Raw genomic sequence first — 20,531 nt, 5'->3', positions numbered from 1 at the left:
GACAAGTAGTAGAAGAAGAGAAGGACAAGTTACACACACACACACACACACACACACACACACACACACACACTATGGCATGACTGCTACAGTCTCCTAGAAGCGATGGTTTTAATTAGTCTAACAACTAAAATTCTGATCAAACACCTAGCCATTCATAGCAAAGCATTAGCTATGGATATATTGAACAGAGTAAGGGAAACCATAGAAAATATATTACAAAATAGACTGGCCTTGTAAAAAGGAACAATATAATTATATTGGTGTTACATAGTTTGCTTCAAGGTGTACCATTCAGGGAGTGCAATATTTTATTTCTTGTAGCTCAGGATGTGGACTGAAGCCTGCAAGCTTGGTCCGGTACACCCAGGATGGAGTCAGTACTGCAACCTGCCCACAATTGGCCAGCTTACTCCCCACAGCTGGTGTGAGGACCAAACAGGGCTGCACCAGTCTGGGGAAAACCCCTCACCCATGTCCCCTGTTGGAGCAAAGCGAGCGGGGAGTCCCCGTCCTGCAGTGCTGCCTGCCAAGCGTGGTAAACGGACTTACCGTTCAGGGAGTAGAAAATATGTTTTCTGGTAGCTTGCTTTTGCAAACCACGCAATAGAAAATGAGCCTTTGACCACTGCTAAGACATGGCACCACTCTATCACCATGGTAACACAGTTGTAACTTGAGCTGCTCTGTGAGGTGAGGGAAATAGCATGTTCAACAAATGTACAAGGCAGCTTTTCCAGGGTAATTTGCAAGGCATGTTGCTACATGGATTTGGCCTACATGCGTACATAATGGGATGCATGTACACCCAGAGAACAAGTGTTAGAACATTTAACCAAGAATCACAGTGCACCGCAGGAAAAACTGGGTTTCCTAAGAGGGTGAATTAGCAGTGAGGCAATGACCCAGAGGTTAGAGTAACTGAAAATGTAGTTTATTACAAAACAGAAAGATTAGGCATTCAGATTGGATCAGTACAGTAGTAAGGATGAGGCAATCTATCAGTTTTGGTTTCTCTCAGCTTCTCTTTTTTCAGTCACGTAAGTTCTCCCCATTTCTATGTCAGTTTGAGTTTGTTTGCTTTTTAATAGAAAAAAGTCCCTATCAGCAATTAACTTTGAATATGTCCTAACTGTAGTGCCATTACTCCTAACAGACACATTTTTGCAAAGCAAATTCCACAATATACAGTGGTGCCTCACTAGACGAATTTAATTCATTCCACGGGTCTTTTCTTATAACGAAAAATTCGTCTAGCGAATCCCATAGGAATGCATTGAATTTTTTTTGAATTTTTTTGTCCATAGGAATTTCAGTGCATTCCTATGGGAAACCGCGATTTGCTAGATGAATTTTTCATAAAACGAATTCGTCTAGCAAGGCAACCTCCGCTAGAAAAAACCTTTCGTTAAGCGGAAATTTTGTTAAGCAGGGCATTCGTTAAGCGAGGCACCACTGTAATGCATTTTTATATGCTGCTTTCAAAAATGTTGCATTTTCATGCACAATTTACCCTAGCATATGGATTTTTGTACACAATTTTTGGCTGTAGAACTGCATTACAAAATTTGGATAAATGTGAATTTGAAAGGATGGCTTTGTTTTGGTTCACATATTGTTTTGGAAAGTGACTTTGGTAGGCTTGCCTTTAAATGTCAACTGAATCGCCATTCCTCCCCATCCCTAATCAGTCATTACCTGATTAATTTTTTAATGCAGGAACAGGACTGGACAGGATTGGGTTGGACAGAGTAGCATGTGGACAATATAGGAAGGTTGAGGAGGGGAACCTAAGGAGATAGGATGGTAATGGACCCCGGATACATGGAAATCTAAATTGAGTTAGAGAACAGAGTTGACACGCACATTTCACTTAACCTGAAGAACTTCAAAATGTGGTCCTGCTGCATATTTTGGGGAGGATTGGCTCCTTCTCATTACCCTGTAGCCCTGGACGTCTGCCATGATACAGATTTGTATGGACAAACCTTGTTATTCACAGCCAGCATCATATTTACATTCTCACCCACGTCCTACATAAGCAGCAACAAGCAGGACACACCACCGTGTATCCAGGCCATTAATTTCTGTCATACTGAAGCTCCACAGGTAGGAACCGCTGACCTGGTGCAAACAAGCTGTGCTTCTTTTCTGTGTTTGGTACCATTTCTTATGCAGGGCTTACCTGTTTCAGGTCAAGCTGCTTATGTGGGCTACACAGGTCATGACTCATGTCTAAAGATAGAAAGCGGGAGAGGGAAGAATGAAAGAGCAGAAGCACATGCCAACAGGTCATTATTTCCTTACCCTGCACATTTGTCAGAGTAATAACACATCATGATTTCCTAAGTGCCACATACCAAGGTCACGTTGCTATGGAATTGCTATGGTGAGCTTTTCATGAGCATAATGGCAACAACAGTTCAATATTCAGTCATTGTTATCATAATGAATACTCCATACGTGTGTGTGTGTTGCAGTTAGTCGTGATAGCTATCTCACTCATGGGATGTTGCTGTGCAGAAAAGAGGAAAGTTTGTTCTCTAAGAAAATAGAGGCAACAGAAGGAAACTCCATTCTCTGAGAGAGAGCAAGATGGTTTCTAAATAGGATTTCCCTCCCCGCCAAAATCTAGTTCGTACAGGGTGGGTGGGTGGGACTTTGAGTTAATACTTCATAGCACCTGCAGCTTTTTCGTAACCCTTTATTTTCTATGGTTTATTGTTTTGTTTTAATCTCTTGGGGTTGCTATTTTGGCAAGTTTATATCAGTCAGAGGGCCAGCTGCCTGTTGCAGTGAAAAACACCAAAGAGGCTTATGGCATCTTAAAGGCTAGCAAACTTAGAAGTGGCCTTCACAAATCCACAAAGACCTATGCCAGCAGTGGAGGACTCCAAGCCTTCTGGGTCTCCCCATTTGGTTTGTGAGTCCATTTTGGCCAAGCCCCGCCACACCTGAAGTCTTTGTGCTAATATTACATGCCACGGAAACACAGGCACACAATTCTGCCATTTGCCTATTCTGCAAATAGGCTGGCACAATACCTGCAGAGTACAGAAAGAAGCAAGAGTTATATTGGCCAGAAGGGTTCATGGACTAAAATCACACACACACACACACACACACACACACAATCCCTTAACCAACTTATCCCAGTGTGTGGTTTTGAAATCTCTGAGCTTCAGATTCCGTTTTCCAGTGTTGCACACATCATCATAACATGTTCCATTATTCAAGACCAAGAGATGGGCTTTCTTTCCTTCTATGTGGCTGTGTGTATGAGTTTTGGGCTGCTCTGTCAAACAGCAATATGAATGTTTCATGTGGCAGCCATCTCACTGTAATAGGCATCCCATGCCAGCTGCAGTAGAAGGGTAGTTTAATACAGTGTTTCCCCTTCTCTCTGACTATGAACACTGTGTGATTGCTGTGTTGATAATATGCATGTCTTGGCAGATCCAGCCTGGGGCTCTCAGCACATCAGCAGAGGCGCCTAAGGCACGGTGAGTGACCAGAAACTGAACATCATTAGGGCATATGAACCAAGCAGGTACAGCTTCAGCTCATGATTTTCTCCCATGTATCGATTCTTTTCTTGATGTGACAGGCCAATCTTCTCAGCTCACTTGCTGTCAGCCACTGCTTTCTGTCTTCTAGTAACTCTCCGATGCGCTTGATTTTTGGCTTTTTTGTTTAGCTCTTCATGTTAAGTGTAAAGTTACTGTATCTCTGCAAGAAAGAGCAACAGGGTTTTATTCGGCTGCCTTGCATGCAGACACACTAACTTCAATAATGCTGCAGCATTTTTATATATTCACTTCATAACTGGAAATTAGTGAATGGGCAAACTGTTCAGGGATGGGTTGGTGAATGAGATCTCGGGGGTCATTGTTTTTTAGTCCTGGGAAAGAAGACAGTGGTGACAGGATCAGGCTCTCTCCCAGATGAGATTAGAGTCTCAGTTGCTTCAGCTCCAGGGCTGGGAAAGCAGGGATGAATGAACAAGCCAGCAAAACAAGAGCAAGCTATCACCAGACAGATTGAGGGAACTAGGAGAAGGGGACGACAGAGGACGAGATGGTTGGACAGTGTTCTCGAAGCTACGAACATGAGTTTGACCAAACTGCGGGAGGCAGTGCAAGACAGGAGTGCCTGGCGTGCTATGGTCTATGGGGTCAAAAAGAGTCGGACACGACTAAACGACTAAACAACAACATCACCAGACAGGTAGCTAACATAACAGCAGGGAGAGATAACCAAGATGGAATCAAGGGCCAGGAGTATAATGTTAATACAGTTAAGAGCTAGAAGGTGACTGGGAAGAACTACTGGCAATCTCAGGTGTGTGATTTTATCATCTTTAAAGGCTCTTAATTAAGTCACTTCCTGCCTTCTTCTGCTGAAGAGTCACACAAAATTGATATCTGTCAGTCACACAGCACAGGCCTCAGAAAGCAACTTGCATCTTCTGAGGAGCAAGAGGGCATGGCCCCAGTTTTGACAGGTTCCCTGAGCCCAGCTACACCAGATTCTGAGCAGAGGCTATCAGGTGGCTCTCCTAGGCACATAGTTGTCAAGTTCTCCCTTTTTAAAAGGGAAATTCCCTTATGCTGAATAGGCTTCCTTGCGAGAAAAGGGAAAACTTGACAGCTATGCCTAGGCAGGATCTAGACACATCAAAAAAGCGTTTCAGGAAACACGTGTTGTAAACATCAAAGTGGGAAGTCACGTTGGTGAAAGACAGAACTCCACAGCGCCATCTGGTGTCACAGTGTTATAATGCATTTAAAATGCTTTTTCTTTACTAATGTAGCTTGAGTCCCTAATCGAGGCCTGGTGCTGCATTCAAGGGCTGTGGTGTTGATGGTAAAAGCAGGGAGCCCAAACTCTGTGCCCTGGCAACTTAACACCATTCCTTCTCCAATGAGCCCTAGATGAGCTAGCAGAGAGCACCCAAACAGCAAAGAATCTGGCATCTAGCCCAGGGCTTCATTTTGGGGAGAATACTGCTGAGGAATCAATAGTCAGTTCCAGGAAAAGGTCTGGAATATTCGTAAGACAAGGTCTCTGAGCATATTCAGGGTGCATTTCCCGCATCACTGAACATGAGCAATCTACCCTCGCTCAATTGCACAGGTAGTTTACACCGATACGACTGCCCTGTTGCTCAAAGTTCAGACCAGTATTCAGTACTAGATAGTACCTGCTTTACTTTCACTGCTGATTTCATCCACAAACTTCATCATGGCTGCATATACACACTATTCATTTAAGGCACACACATCCCTCAGGAATTCTGGGAACTGTAGTTTGTTAAGGGTGATGAGGTGGGCAAGCTACAGTTTCCAGAATTCCTTGAGGGGAAATGTCCAAATGTCTTTAAATCTGCTTTAAATGGTGTGTACACAGCCAGTGTGTGTAATGCTGAACCCAAAACGCTATGGAAAAATGCTTGTTTGTTGCCATCATTAATTCCTTAGTGATGACTGGGAGCCTTTTAGGAACAATCAGGTAAATTTCTATCTGGAAACTGAATACCTATCTGTACATACTGAGCTTATTAAGCTGTTATCCTCAGGGAACACAGTCATTATGCTTGTGAAACATTGCTCATATTCCCCCCCCCCAAAAAAAATCTTAAGGCAATATTGCGGATATAGAATAAGACGCTGAAGGGGAGGGGGGAAGAGAGAGCCCTGCATCTCACACTTTTCTTTCAAATGTCAAAGCAGATAGACGGCAGAAAGCTAAAAATCTGCAGGAGCTCACTGATCCTTGATATTGCTGCTATTCCAAATGCTATTCAGATTAATTCTTTCCAACTTCAGTGCTGCCAGTTATGTACATGTTCCTTGCTCTAGTTGCCCTGAGTTAGCTCTTCGATCATTTTCCAACGAAGGACAGTTGCAAGGGCTGTACACTACATACTGCATACTGAAATGGTGCACCAGTAAGTTCTCAGATTTTTTAAAGTGAATGGAATGTGCAAAGCTAGATATTCTCATTAAATGAACTACTCACGGAATTATTCTGGAACTTGCCCGTCGCTTGTGTCACATGAGTTAACTTGGAAAAATTGCATGCTTGATAAATAACATCTTAGAAAACAGAATACTTACTGTAATACCGAAACACCAGGCTATTAACAAAAATAAGTAGCAATAAGGAGTAAAATATTTTAACACATCATCAGAGGAAGGCATAATCTCAGTGCAGGTTTGCACAAATGTAGGTATTTGACTAGGATATGTGATTTACAGTGCAATTATAACCATGGGTTGAATCAAATCCTAGTTCTACTCTGAAATTAATGGACCTAAGTTAGTTATGCCCATTACCTTCAGTGGGTCAACTTTGATTAGGACAAACATTAAATACAATCTCATGTTTATGGCTATCTCAGGATAATTATTTTCAGTGGGTAGACATTAGTTGGATACAACCTAGAGCAGGGGTCAGCAACCTTTTTCAGCTGTGGGCCAATCCACTGTCCCTCAGATCTTGTTGGGGGTCAGACTATATTTTGGAAAAAAAAACAATGAATGAATTCCTATGCCCCACAAATAACCCAGAGATTCATTTTAAATAAAAGCAAACATTCTACTCATGTAAAAACATGCTGATTCCCGGACCGTCTGTGGGCCAGATTTAGAAGGTGATTGGGCCGGATCCGGCCCCCGGGCCTTAGTTTGCCTACCCATGACCCAAAGAGCTTTGCTGCTCCGCCCCCATGGAGAAATGTAGGCATCAAGTTGTCTGCCTGGTACAAGGGAAGGAAGCCTCAGTCTGGGCATATAACCGAGTACAATTTAAGTAACTCTTATCTGTGCTACTGAAATTCTGGTATATAGATAAACAAAGAGGAGGATAATAATTTAAAAGTAAGTGCGGTGGGAGTTGAAAGGGTAGGGAACAAAGGAACTAATTCACTCTAGTTACAGAGGACATGTCCTCCAAGGGCAATGATTTAGCAACTGTTCATGCTGTCTGCAGAATGTGCAAGAAAGGACAGTCAGCATCCTGTGAACCCTGACCATGCTTAGTCTGTGTTGGACTGTGCTGTGCTGCCTCCTCCCCTTAGCATTTTCTCCCAATATATGCATTTTTTGTGAACGATTTTGCCTTATATGCATGCAATTCCCCATAGGTTATACATTTTTGTACATTTTCACTACTATACCCATTCCTGTGCAACCTACGTATTTTATGTGTGCATTTTTGGTTGCAGAACTGCATCACGACATTTGTAGACGTGAAAGGTTGAAGGATGACTTCGGTTTGTGTATTTGGTCGGTTTGCATTAAAAACAGTTTGCTGGAAGTATATTGTTATTTCCTGGGAATAGTACAGTCAGCAAGGCAAACCCCAGGCAATCAAATAGATGGATATAAGTAGAGAAAGCTGCTGAAATATGAAATAAAAGCATCAGGTAGTCTTTTGTCAAGTGAAGTGCATAGCTTTCCAATGTTCAGCCCTTCAACAACTAGATTTAACTTTTTTTTTTTTGAAGTTAACTCGAATAAACAGTTTTTCTTAGCTTTCGGAAACAGGTCTTTTTACATCAATTACCTTCCATGCCTAGCCAGATGTATTTTTAGAGTGAATCAATAGAGTAAAGATTAGGCAAATGCTGTGTTGTGCACATTAGAAAGTGTGATTTTAAAAATAAAATGAAACAAGACAGCCTTATTTGTAAAACTTGGTTCCTTCCAACCAGCTGAATAAGATACACAGGCTGACGGAGCTGTAAGGATGTACTTCACGCAGGTGGTGCTGTGGTCTAAACCACTGAGCCTCTTGGGCTTGCCGATTGGAAGGTTGGTGGATCTAACCCCCATGCCAGAGTGAGCTCCTGTTGCTCTGTCCCAGCTTCTGCCAGTCTAGCAGTTTGAAAGCATGCCAGTGCAAGTAGATAAATAGGTACCACTGTGGCGCGAAAGTAAACAGCGTTTTCTGGTTTCCATCAGGGTGTTCTGTTGTGCCAGAAGCGGTTTAGTCATGCTGGCCACATGACCTGGAAAGCTGTCTGTGGACAAATGCCAGCTCCCTTGGCCTGAAAGCAAGATGAGTGTCGCAACCCCATAGTCGCCTTTGACTGGACTTAACTGCCATGGGGTCCTTTACCTTTTTACCTTGCTTTACCGTACTGACCTTCATCTGTAACCATAGGAGTTCAGCTGATGAATTTATGGAAGATATTGAACTAGTTTGATCCTGATTCAGGGTGTGAGCATGGGCTTGTTTGAGCAGCACCTCTCCTGCACCTTATGGGAGGCTGCTTCTGGGGCCCATTTCAAGTTACCAGAGGGACAGTGAAACGTTTTTCCAACATAATCTTCTCCTTTTTCCAGCACTGGATTTAACTCAGGTTTCTGCTTGAGGTGTACTGCAGCCATTAGAACAGAGTGACAAGACTTAATAAGTTTCAAAAGGTTTGCCCTCCTGTGTCCTTGACTGGCTTCAACTGATGGTTAATATTTTAAATGAAAGAAATAGGTAGTACTTACCTCATGCTCACATAAGGTGCTTAACTGTTTATCTTGACAGTGGGGCTGTGATGCTTTGTCAACCAGGACTCTTCTCACGCTGCCCTTAACATAGGAAGATATACATTTATGGAAGGACTGGAAAAGAATAAGTCCACCACTTCCATCACCTTGACATGGACGTATGCAGGAAAGAGCTGAGCATGAGAGGGTCTGGGTGCCCCTTTGTTGTTTAGTCGTTTAGTCGTGTCCGACTCTTCATCACCCCATGGTCCAGAGCACGCCAGGCACTCCTGTCTTCCATTGCCTCCTGCAGTTTGGTCAAACTCATGTCAAACACTGTCCAACCATCTCATCCTCTGTGCCCTCAATCTTTCCCCTCTGTGCCCTCAATCTTTCCCAGCATCAGGGTCTTTTCCAGGGAGTCTTCTCTTCTCGTGAGGTGGCCAAAGTATTGGAGCCTTAGATTCAGGATCTGTCCTTCCAGTGAGCACTCAGGGCTGATTTCCTTCAGAATGGATAGGCTTGATCTTCTTGCAGTCCATGGGACTCTCAAGAGTCTCCTCCAGCACCATAATTCAAGAGCATCAATTCTTCGGCGATCAGCCTTCTTTATGGTCCAGCTCTCACTTCCATACATCGCTACTGGGAAAACCATAGCTTTAAATATATGAACCTTTGTTGGCAAGGTGGATGCCCATAGTCTGCTCTAATCCATCACCTGTGTCCTGTTTAATAGGCAAGGATCATTGCTTACTGGGAGAACAGCCTCAGGTTCAACCACAAGTACGGTATCTCTAGGTAGAGGTGAGAATGACTCCTGTCTGAAATCCAGGAGACCTGCTTCCAACCATTGTAGGCAGATGGACCAGTGGTCTGACTCATTTCAAAGCAATTTCCTACGCTGATTATGCAAACTGTAGTGTGATAAAGCTTTGTTTTCAAACTGGTGGCTCACGCATGCATGGAGAATGGAATTACAACAGCATCACAGCTAATGAATCACAGATTCTTAGTCTGCAGGTGTCCAGAAACAGATTGGAGTAACTGGCAACTCAACAAGGAGATCTCTATTTCAATTAAAATATATTATCAAGAGAGCTGTTTGGAATAGATGCATTGCTGGGTTCCAGAACGGATTTTTGGAGAAAATTTTGTATTTCTTTGCAAACAGCAACAACTCTCTTGATGATTTTCTGATTGCGACAACTGCATCTACAGTTGGCGAAATAAGTAAATATTTAAATATATATATCACAGATTGTAAAGAAAAGAAAATAATTATTACAGTACAATCCTATACTTTTATAACCAGCAACAGGTCCCAAGTAGAGGTTAGCCTCACTGAACTCAACAGGGCTTACTTTTGAGTAGACATGTGTAAGACTATGCTGTCAGTCAAGCATTAACCTGAGGCCATGAACTGATTCAAACAAATCTCACTGAACTGATACAGTCCTCATGTGAGAACTGTATCCTCTTGTTTGTTACATGGGGATTGTTTTGATTCAGTGAACAGAGGCATCTTACAGGGGGGGAACCCGTTAAGTTCCAAAGAAACTGTACAACGTTGCAGCTAATTATGGATTGGGAAAAAAATATAACTATGCTGACAATTCATTGGGTAAATTATGAGATCAATTTCAACATAAATCCAACAAGACAGTTTACTGACACCTTAGTGATTTTCACTTTTCGCAAAAATTATTTCAGTTGAAAACTCATTTTCTGCCCACATAATCCTGAGGAACGAAACATTTTGCTAATATTGGGGAGTTTTGTGGTTTTTTTCTTTCTTTCTTTCTAATATTGTGGGATAGGGAATGTGTAATGACCTGGATGTTGTGAGTTCATCCCCAGCCAGCATGGCTAAAGGTCAGGGATGGAGGGAATTGCAATCCAGAAACATTTGGCGGGTCACAGGTCCTTATCTCTGCTGCTGCAGCCCAAGATGTACAAAGGATCATCCTGTGAACTTATTACTGATATATTTTGATTTATTAGAACACAACATAAAACATGAGCCTGTTGGATCAGACCAATGGCATCCTGTTCTCATAGTGGCCAGCTGGACGCTTATGGGAAGCCTGCAAGCTGGACATGAGAGCAACAGCACTCTCCCCACTTGTGATTCTCAGCAGCTGGTAATCTGAGGAATAATGCCTCCGACAGTGGAGATTGAACAGAGCCACCATGGTCAGCAGCCATTGTCCTCCATGAGTTTGTCTGATCTCTTTTAAAGCCATCCAATTTGGTCACCATCACTGCCTACTGTAGGAGAGAGTTCCATAGTTTAATTGTGTGCTATTAGAAATCACGGGGAGGAGTGATTTATTTGGATGAACTAAATACTTTGTCACTGTCCTTTGTGTGTGGTACTCAGGTATATATGAGATCCATACAATGATAGGCAGGCTTAACTTAATCTGCCTGTTTTGCAACAATTGTAACAGGAAAACTAAATGTTTGAAGGGTCTGTGAAACAGTGGCAAATGCAGATAAGACACGTTTCCAGATCTCTCTGTGGCAAGTGTGACTGCAGTCCCTTTCTTCTGGTTCTTCATTATGTTTTGTTGGTAATTCTAATCTGAAACAAATCTTCAGTACAGTCATACCTTGGGTTAAGTATGCTTCAGGTTGAGTACTTTCAGGTTAAGTACTCCTCGGACCCAGAAATGTTTACTTCCGGATTCCGCCTCACACGCATCCACAGAAGCGATCTTCGCGCATGCGCAGAAGTGCTCTACCGGCCCTTCGCACACGCACGCTATCACCGCTCGGGTTAAGTACTTTTTGGGGTGCGAATGGCACCCCGGAACCAATTAAGTACTTAACCCAAGGTACCACTGTAAATGTTAATTTTTTTCATCTACAATACTGTCTTATTTATTTTATAGTACAGTACGTTGATTATTGCCTTCATTTTATGGATCAATGGTCTTGTTAGTAAAATTCATGTTAAATTGTTGTTTTAGGGGGTGTTTTTCATCGTCTGGAATGGATTAATCCACTTTCCATTACTTTCAATGGGAAAGTTCACTTCAGGTTAAGTACACTTCAGGTTAAGTACGGACCAATTAAGTACTTAACCTGAGGTACCACTGTACCTGCGCTAACTATATTTGCACACACATCTAACCTGTCATTCTTGTCCACATGGATAACATTATTATATAGTTCAGTCCCTAGGTGGCACTGGACTTAGTTGATTCTGGGAGGAGTCAGGAGCTTCCTGGGGCTAGTCTGTTCTTGCTGGAGAGTTAATAATTTTTTGGTCTAACTTCCTGATCCTGGCTGTTGTGTCCTGTAAGCCTTCCAAGACATTGTCTCTTTCTCCCCTTCCCTCTCCTACTGCTGAAATTTGGATGGTAAATTCTTTAGGGTAGGGACATGCCTCTTTTGCTTATGCTATTCATTAGTAATAGTGGTAATTATAATAATCTGGTATCTGACCCAGTTTCAGCCCCACTGTGAAACCTTCAGTCCGACTGTCTAAATGCCATTCAGCTGAGATGGATTTGCAACCAATTTCCCCTTGAAATGTAATTGTGATTTACATGAAGTGTGTCATTACCTGAGGATCATGATGGAGGGCTGCCCAGTCTCACTCCAAGAAATCTCCCTCAATAATGTTACAAAAATACAGCTCTTATTGAAATAGCTATTAATGCCCAGAGCTGTGTTGAATGTCTATGAATTGCCCAATTACTAGAGATGGATGTGGTTTGCAGTGTTGCACATGGATATAAATGCATTGATCTTTCCCCCAAAGTTATTAAAGCCAGGAGGGATTGCAAACACTCCTGCTGCACAGTTCCATAATGCACCTTATTGATTCTATGAATTCACAGTAACTCAGCACTTGTTTTCACAGATGTCTGGTATCAATAGCAAATGCTGTTTTCAATGTATTTTTATTTGTTAAAATGCTTTAAAGGAGAGCTGAAAGCACATAGGCATTCCTAAATTTTCCCATGGCAGCATCCTCCAGGTAATAAAGGTAAACCAAAGCTTCTGCTAAGAAGAATAAAGGCAGCCCAGAGGATAGCATGCCTTATCCACAAATACATTCAAAAGTCCAGCAAAATGTGCTCGCTTCGGCAGTGCATATACAGTACTAAAATTGGAACGATACACAGAAGATTAGCATGGCCCCTGTGCAAAAGTCCAGCAAAATGTATGGGTTGTATGCAACTTCTATTTTTCTGTTTCTCTGATCTAGATCTTTGCAAGAAGTTGGGCTGTTTAAATACTGCTTGGGGAGCATTGAAAAGTTCTGGATGATTTTGTTGTTCAAACAGAGCAGCAGAGGTTATTTTTTAAAACTAACTAACTAACTAACTAACCACAGTTGAAGAAACCTATGTATTATTGTTAACCTCTCTTGCAAGACTGAGTTCATTCTGAGCCTTGGCCCACTGAACCTTTCCCCTGCAACTACTAGCTACTTGTGTATACTCTTCCTTTGTGATTTTGCCTTTCTTCCATTTCGTAAACATGCCTTTTTTGAATCTCAGCTCATCTGTCACTCTTTATGCAGCCACACTGGTTTCTTTAGATACCTTCCAACTTTTCTTTCTTGTTGGAATTGTCTGCCTTTTTGCCTTCAGAATTTTATCTTTAAGAAAGTCCCATCCATCTTGGACTCCCTTCTCTTTGAGTATTTCTGACCAAGGGATCTCACCCCACCCAGTAGTTCCTTAAGCTTTTTGAAAACAGCTTTCTTATTGTCCAGAGTGCATGTCTGACTACACACTGACAGGAAGGAAACAGAACAAGAAATACTGAGGAAAGGGATGTCTTAGACAAAGCCTAGCTGGAATAAGAAAATTGGTAGAGACTGTTGAATACATATCCATGTGCTCTGAGTAGCCGCCAAATTCCACAGAGTTCAAACAATTCTGGATTCTTTCCTCTAAATCTTATTTTTTTGAAAACTTGAAAGACATTGATTTTGTATTGAACTTGCATAAATATTTATATCTACTTCCTCAGACACACCTGTCATTGTACACTGGAGAGGTGAAGTCAGCATCTACTCAGTTTGCCACATCTTTTTCAAGGGGGAAGGCATTTGGGTAAATAAGCTCAGAAGTCACCATGGTACATGCACAAAAAATGTGAGCATTCAAGTTCCCTCATACAAATTCCTGCTACGTGGAACTAAGTAAAACTTACCTCATGCAGACCTCCTTATCTCAGAAACAAATTGTGGATGCAATACTAACAAATATTTTTTTAAAAAAACAACCTTTGAGGCGCATCAGCTTGATGTCTGCCTCCATTCAGATAAGTGCTGCATCATTAGAACTTAATTCTATTTGAAGAAACATTAGCATTCTAAACCTGTTGGCAAGAAACCTTCCTTTTGGGGGACTGTCTGCCTCCACCCTTTTGCATGTGCTCATTCAGTATCGGTTTTATATCTCACTCTCCATGCTCTACACCGAGAAAATCCTTTAGGCATCTTGCAATTAGCATTTATTAGTCACATTGGCTCATTCAGAAAATTTACAATCCAGGGCTAATTTCACACGAGTTCATAAAGGAGCAGATCAATTTCAGAGAGTCTAAAATAAAGTAGAGCTACCACATTCAGTTGACAAGGTCGGGAAATAAATGACCCCGCTTTCACTTGATGAGACTCATAACAGGTTTTAAAAGAGTGTGCCATGTTGCCTATCATGCTAATGATCATTAAGCTCTCCATTCATGAGACTTGCTAGTCCTACAAATGAATTTGACTGTCAGAAGTAACAATTTGTTCAAGGAAACTCAAAAGTGACCCAAAAGACAAAGTGAGGTGGATCGTTGTCCTCACTCCTCAGAATGAAGGCACAAGGCAGAAACGTGGCTTATAGAAAAGTTAGCAATTGCATTAAGTAATGAAGTCCCCACTTTCCTACACGAGGTTCGGTATTTTCCTCAGCCAAGCCCTTTCCCCAGCTATCCACCTTTTAGGTCAGCTGAAGGGATACCTATGTATAGCCCCCCGGTTTCCTGGTGTTTGCCATGGCCCTAAGAGCTAGCCAGCAACATGAGGTTGACTGGAGCTCTTTCCATCATCTCAAAGATGCCTCTGAGTGCTCACCATATCAGTCTGTCCTATCCTGCCCCCTGCCCACAATATCCATCATTTGCAAATGAGAGGATATTAAGAAACCCAGTCTACCAGATCAGTATACCTGCCCCACTATTATATCAACCGTTATATGGAATGGGTGGGAAAAGGGACAACCACGGGCCAATTGTGGAACTGCCCCCAAAGTTCTTAGCCTCAGCCCCTGAGAGGGCAGCTACCTAACACCCCCCCCCATTGCTAGATTGGGATGGGTGGGCAGAATCCTGTGCTGCAGGAAAGAGCTGTGAGGTGGCAGCACTGGAATGTTTTAAAGCTGTGAAGTTAAAAGTGATGAGGAGAACAGGCAGAATTTGATAATAAAGAGTATTACTACTTAAGACTGCTGCTACTATCACTTGGAGCTAAGCCCAGCCACCTAGAGGCAAGAATGAGTCTATAGCAGGCATAGGCAACCTTGGCCCTCCAGATGTTTCGGAACTACAATTCGCATCATCCCTGACCATTGGTCCTGTTAGCTAGGGATCATGGGAGTTGTAGTCCCAAAACATCTGGAGGGCCGAGGTTGCCTATGCCTGGTCTATAGGATAGGAGGTGCCTGCCATCTACAGGTAGGAATGTGTAGGTGCATGCAATACATACACAGAAAATATGGCATCTCTGCATCCAACATTGGGCAATGTAGTTCAAATCTCCGGGTGGGATATGGACAAACAAACAGGACAACTGTCACAATACCTGCCTCCCCGCTACTTGCAGGCATCCTAGGGAAATCTGACTGCCCTGCCACCTGAGACAGAATGCTGAAGTTAGCTGAATGTTTCCATCTCATCCAGCAAAGCATTTTTTTTTTACACTGCAAAGGACAACCCCTTCCTCAGATTGCACATTATTTCCCTCAAAGAATTCTGGGCACTGTAGTTTACCCCTCACATACTTCCTACACACACACACACACACACACACACACACAAAGACACACACACACCTGAATTTTGTGATGGCGTGTGGGCTTTGAATGTGCTTTAAAGCCATAGTGTGGGTGCAACCCTAATCTCATGCAGAGGGTGGCAAGCTGTACTGGCCCTACTGCCATTCCTTTTTGCAGGTAAAACAGGAAAGGCCAACTTAGGGCATGAATTTGACAACACCCAGCCAAAGCCCTTGGGGCATCCCTAAAGTTAACAAGCACACATCACTGAAAGGAGAAAGGAGAGGGGAAAATAATAACACTGACTTCCGTTTACTGCCATGTCAGGGAACAAGTGGGCCTCCGGAAGTTATTGGACTACTGTACAGTTCCCGTCACCCCTGACTATTGTCCATGCTGGCAGGAGCTGATGGGAGTTGGAGTTCAACACAACAGATAGACGGCAACAAGTTCCCCATCCCTGGGACTCCTGTACCAGAGAACTGCTCTGGTACTTCTGTCTGTAGCAGCACAACTAGGTATGTATCGTTACACGGGTCTCAAGGGAAGTACTTAATTTAAAGCTTTCAAACTTGATTCTTTCTCTGGCAGAAAGAATACTTTAGTGCATGTTATATTATGGCAGCTCTAGAATGCTCACGTGTCCTGTACCGTTAACTGAAGAAAGTGGGTATGTATCTCATGACAGATTGGTTATCATCTTATATATATAAAAATGTAAACTGGGCATGTTTGCGTGTCTCCACTTTTTACCAAAACTGCACACTATTGGTGACATCACAAAAGACCACAGCAACCACCTGAATATGGGCCTTTTACAGAAAACAACAGCAATGCCCAGCATTGCCCAGCCGGGAGAACCAGCTAGGCCACAGGGGTTTGCGAGGGGGAGAGATAGAGGGGTTGGGGTGACGGGTGCCGTCATGTGGAAGGAAGATGACGTCACACAGCATGGGGAACAGAGAGAGGGGTGTCGTGCTGTCATGTGACTGGGGTGAGGAACGAGGGCACTGACTGGAGGAGGGCCCTGCCTTTGGGGAGGATGAATGTGTTGGGGCGGGGTGGGGGGATTTCACTGAACACTATTGGTTGGGGGAGTCAGGGTTGGGACGGGACGGAATTTTAAACAACACACATATTGGGGGGAATGATTGTATGCAAAATGAAGGGGGACTCTGAAGGTTAGGGGCCACCTAGTAATAAATATAATCACACCTAATTCTTATGCACTAAGGAAGCTTTGATCTACCTTCTTCTTGTTGTTATTCTAAAAAAAAAAGATGCTTACCTGCACACACCTAGAGAAGGGATCAACTCATTCTTCGCCTTCCCTTATTTTATCACCCACCCACCCCTAAAATACATTAAGCACTTTACAAGATGCTAAGTATTTTACAAGATGCTAAGTGCTTGACAGCCCTTGCAGAGTGATTACTTGTTATTGACTTATCATATCCTCCAGAGGCAGCTGGCTCCACATATCTCAGCTATGATCATATGAAGCAAATTGCAAACTTATTTCGCAGCTACAAGGAGCTCTCTTGGCAGGCTAGATGATAAAGCAAAGAGCGCCAGGACTTGGATTCCTATATAGATCAGGCCTTTAAAAATGCTGGCATCTCCTGGTAACGTCTGCCGATGTTTCTGCAATAGCAGTGCTATTTTATTTGTGCTATAATATATACAAAATCTATTTGCCTGGCGCTCCATGCTTCTTTGTTCAATTATTTGCATACCTGTTTGTACAAAGCACTAAAATGCTACTATATAAACACTTAGTATGTAGGAGGATCAAGTTCTCATCTTTGTTTTCAAAACCAGAGTTGCATTTTGAAATATAAACCTGGAATGAAATGCAAGGTGTTATTACCTATGTAAATATTTAAACGGAATGGTTCTGTTTAATTGATCTTCACACTTCCTTTTGCTTACCGAATAGACAAAAAGTTACATTTTCAAAAGCACCTGAAATCCCATTTTCAAAACTAGCCATGTAAATTATTGAAAAGCTGAGTATAGTCACAGAATTTAGTCAGTCCCATTATACTGTCAACCAAACATGTGGCTTCATTGCGTTTTCCAGGTTCCACATGGCACCTTCCCTGGCGACAATTGGGCAGGGGAGATTCTGCTTTAAATTCTTGTTACATTTACATTATTTAGCATGCAAAGTAAAGCACACATTTTTACATGCATATACTAATGAGAGTGGTTTTCAGGGTCTGCAATTTCCCAAAAATAATTGGATCCATCAACCGTCAGATAAACAGAGTAGAAAAAAGACAACAGGAAAGAGACATTTTCTTGGCTCCAGAACCCTGACTTCTCACACCATTTATTAGCCACATTCCAAAACACCAATAGGATCAGCTGGATTGCCATCAAGGAATCTGTTCCAACTCTTATGTGGAGTCCCCTTAGACAAGCAACAATTGCACTGAGCAATTGCCCAGTAGGAAGACCGAGGATTCACCTGAAGGACCGGCAGGTGTGATGATGACTGCAAAAGACAAGATGCCTAAAGACATTTTTATCTGTCGGAAAGTGTCCCTTATGGTACAGTTCTACAGACAATTGTGCTCACTGTTTCTGATTTGATTTGTTGGTTTTTAAGGATTGTTTTGTGATAGTTATGGGATTTTGTTATTTTTGCTGAGGAAGGGTGGCCCATAAATCTATCAGGTAAATAAATTTCAGTATGCACAGGGCAACCAGTTGCACATCTAGTGGTTGGGTATGGGGCTGGATTTGACCTCAGGCAACTCAGGACGCAACATCTACAAGAAGTGTGTGTGTGTGTAAGCTGGAAAAAACCTAAGGTGGTTCTGAGGTCTGGAAAGAAAAAAATTCCCGGTCTCAAGGAAGCCAGAGTTCTGGCTTCTAAAGGCTAACAGCAGGCTTCCTCAACCTCGGCGCTCCAGATGTTTTGAGATTCCCAATTCCCATCATCCCTGACCACTGGTCCTGCTAGCTAGGGATCATGGGAGTTGTAGGCCAAAAACATCTGGAGGGCCGAGGTTGAGGAAGCCTGGCTTACAGGGTTGGCAATAAATTGGGAGCCAGTGGCGGGGTAATTATTAGAGTATCCGACGAGGACCTTGGTGACCAGGGTTCAAATCCCCACTAAGTCATGAAGTTCACTAGTTAAACTTGGCCCAGTCTCTCTCTCTCTCTCAGCCTAACCAACTTCAGAGGGTTGTTGTGAAGATAAAATGGAGCCTAAGCTACCTCACAGGGTTGTGAGGACAAAATGGAGGTTAGGGAACCTTGTACACTGCTTGAGCTTCTTGGAGGAAGCGCATATATATGATTTATTTTAAAAAAATTCCATGTAATATACACGTACCAAGGAAACTGTGCACTCTTTAAATCTGAGTGTGTGTCTTTCACCTGTTTTCCTTTCAGGATTTGTGCAACAAATTCTACCTTTATCTCTTCATTATAAATTGTCACTGTCAGGAATTTCCCTCTTACTGAAATCAAATCACATCAGACTTCATTCTAGTGTTCAAATGGTTAGCCTCCAGGCATAGTATTTTTCAGCAATGGATTTCAATTAACTTTGCATTTAAAAAAAACCCACCCAAAATGCGTGATGTGAGCAAAGGAAGACTTTTTCAAAAAGCTCCCATTTTATTTAAACCAACTCTTTGTTTAATCTGTATAGGAGAGAAAGGAAGCACAACCAGCAGCTGGCAATTAACAAAACGAATCAGCTTTGCTAGAGCTCAGACTCTTCTTTCCCAGGTGTTTGCAGCCTGGCACCAATATCCCTTCATTTGGCTGGTGCCGACCATGATCATGCCCAGAAGTAGAAAAGAGCTGAGCATACACTGAAGCAGAGATGGTTCTGTATTTGAAAATGGAATAAAGAATAGGAATTATATTTTCCATTTACGTCCATTGATATTTAGAATGCAGGCAGTCCTTCCACTCACGTTGCCCAACAACTGGTATTCAGAAGTATGCTGTCTTTGACAGTGGAGAAAGAACAAGGCCATCAGGCTTAGCAGCCACCAATGTAATGTAAATTATGTAAAGACTAGCCTTAGCTTCAGTTTTCTATGCTTACCAGGCTAACAATCCTTTTGTGTGGTGGAGGGGAAGACATTTTACGGTTTCCTTCATCTCTCTTACGCACAGAATGTGTGAGGCAGATGCTCCACTGGGCAACAGAGTTCCCCAAACTTGGGTCTCCAGCTGTTTCTGGACTACAACTCCCCTCATCCCTAGCTAGCAGAACCAGTGGTCAGGAATGATGGGAATTGTAGTCCAAAACAGCTGGAAACTCAAGTTTGTGAAACCCTGGTCTAGAAGAATGCAAGCCCATATGTGCACAGAAGGAGCATGTGTTTGGATGATGTCCTCCCAAGAACCTATACACAAATGGGCCACCACCGCTGAGAAGGTCGTCGGTGTATCACTCAATGGACTAAGACAGGCATGGCCCTCTAGATGTTTTGGGACTACAACTCCCACCATCCCTAGCTAACAGGACCAGTGATCAGGGATGATGGGAATTGTAGTCCCAAAACTTGTGGCGGGCCAAGTTTGGCCATGCCTGGACTAAGAGGATCAGGACCAGGTCTCATGTATCTAACTGCTTTTTGCATATATATATATATTTAAATCTCTCTGGCAAGCATGCCGAAGTACAGGTGGTGAATTAGAAACATAGGCAGCTGCTTTACACCAAGTCAGAATATTGGTTTGTTTAGCTCAGTGCTGTACACAAGGGCTGAGGCTGATGAGGTTTGGAGTCCAAATACATCTGAAGGGACATCCCTTAAGGTTCCTTGCTCCTGGACTATACAAACTGGCAGCAGCTCTTTGGGATTATGACATGAGGTTTCCCCAGCCTTACCTGGAGATGTCAGGGATTGAAAATGTTAAACTCTCCATACAAAGCAGGTCTGCTGGGTCTTCCTCTTAGCTTCATTTCACTGGTTCCAATGGCCTACTCACGGTACTCTAAGTATGGCTAATGACAGATGTAACAATAATATAATGTATTGCCAGCATGTCAAGCGAGGAA

At 42.7% G+C, this 20,531-nt stretch overlaps 1 non-coding gene across 1 annotated transcript; it reads left to right on the top strand.

Moving 5' to 3' along the window:
• The first annotated feature begins 12,574 nt into the window (after window positions 1-12,574).
• LOC118081630 (U6 spliceosomal RNA) lies at window positions 12,575-12,685 on the top strand. The gene has a single exon (XR_004692098.1). It is a non-coding gene; the product is annotated as a U6 spliceosomal RNA (small nuclear RNA).
• Window positions 12,686-20,531: the final 7,846 nt, after the last annotated feature.

The sequence above is a fragment of the Zootoca vivipara genome, chromosome 2, assembly GCF_963506605.1.
Source record: "Zootoca vivipara chromosome 2, rZooViv1.1, whole genome shotgun sequence".
NCBI classification, from domain to species: Eukaryota; Metazoa; Chordata; class Lepidosauria; order Squamata; family Lacertidae; genus Zootoca; species Zootoca vivipara.
The sequence above is the reverse complement of the archived record's forward strand: the minus strand, read 5'-3'. Positions and strand labels throughout refer to the sequence as shown.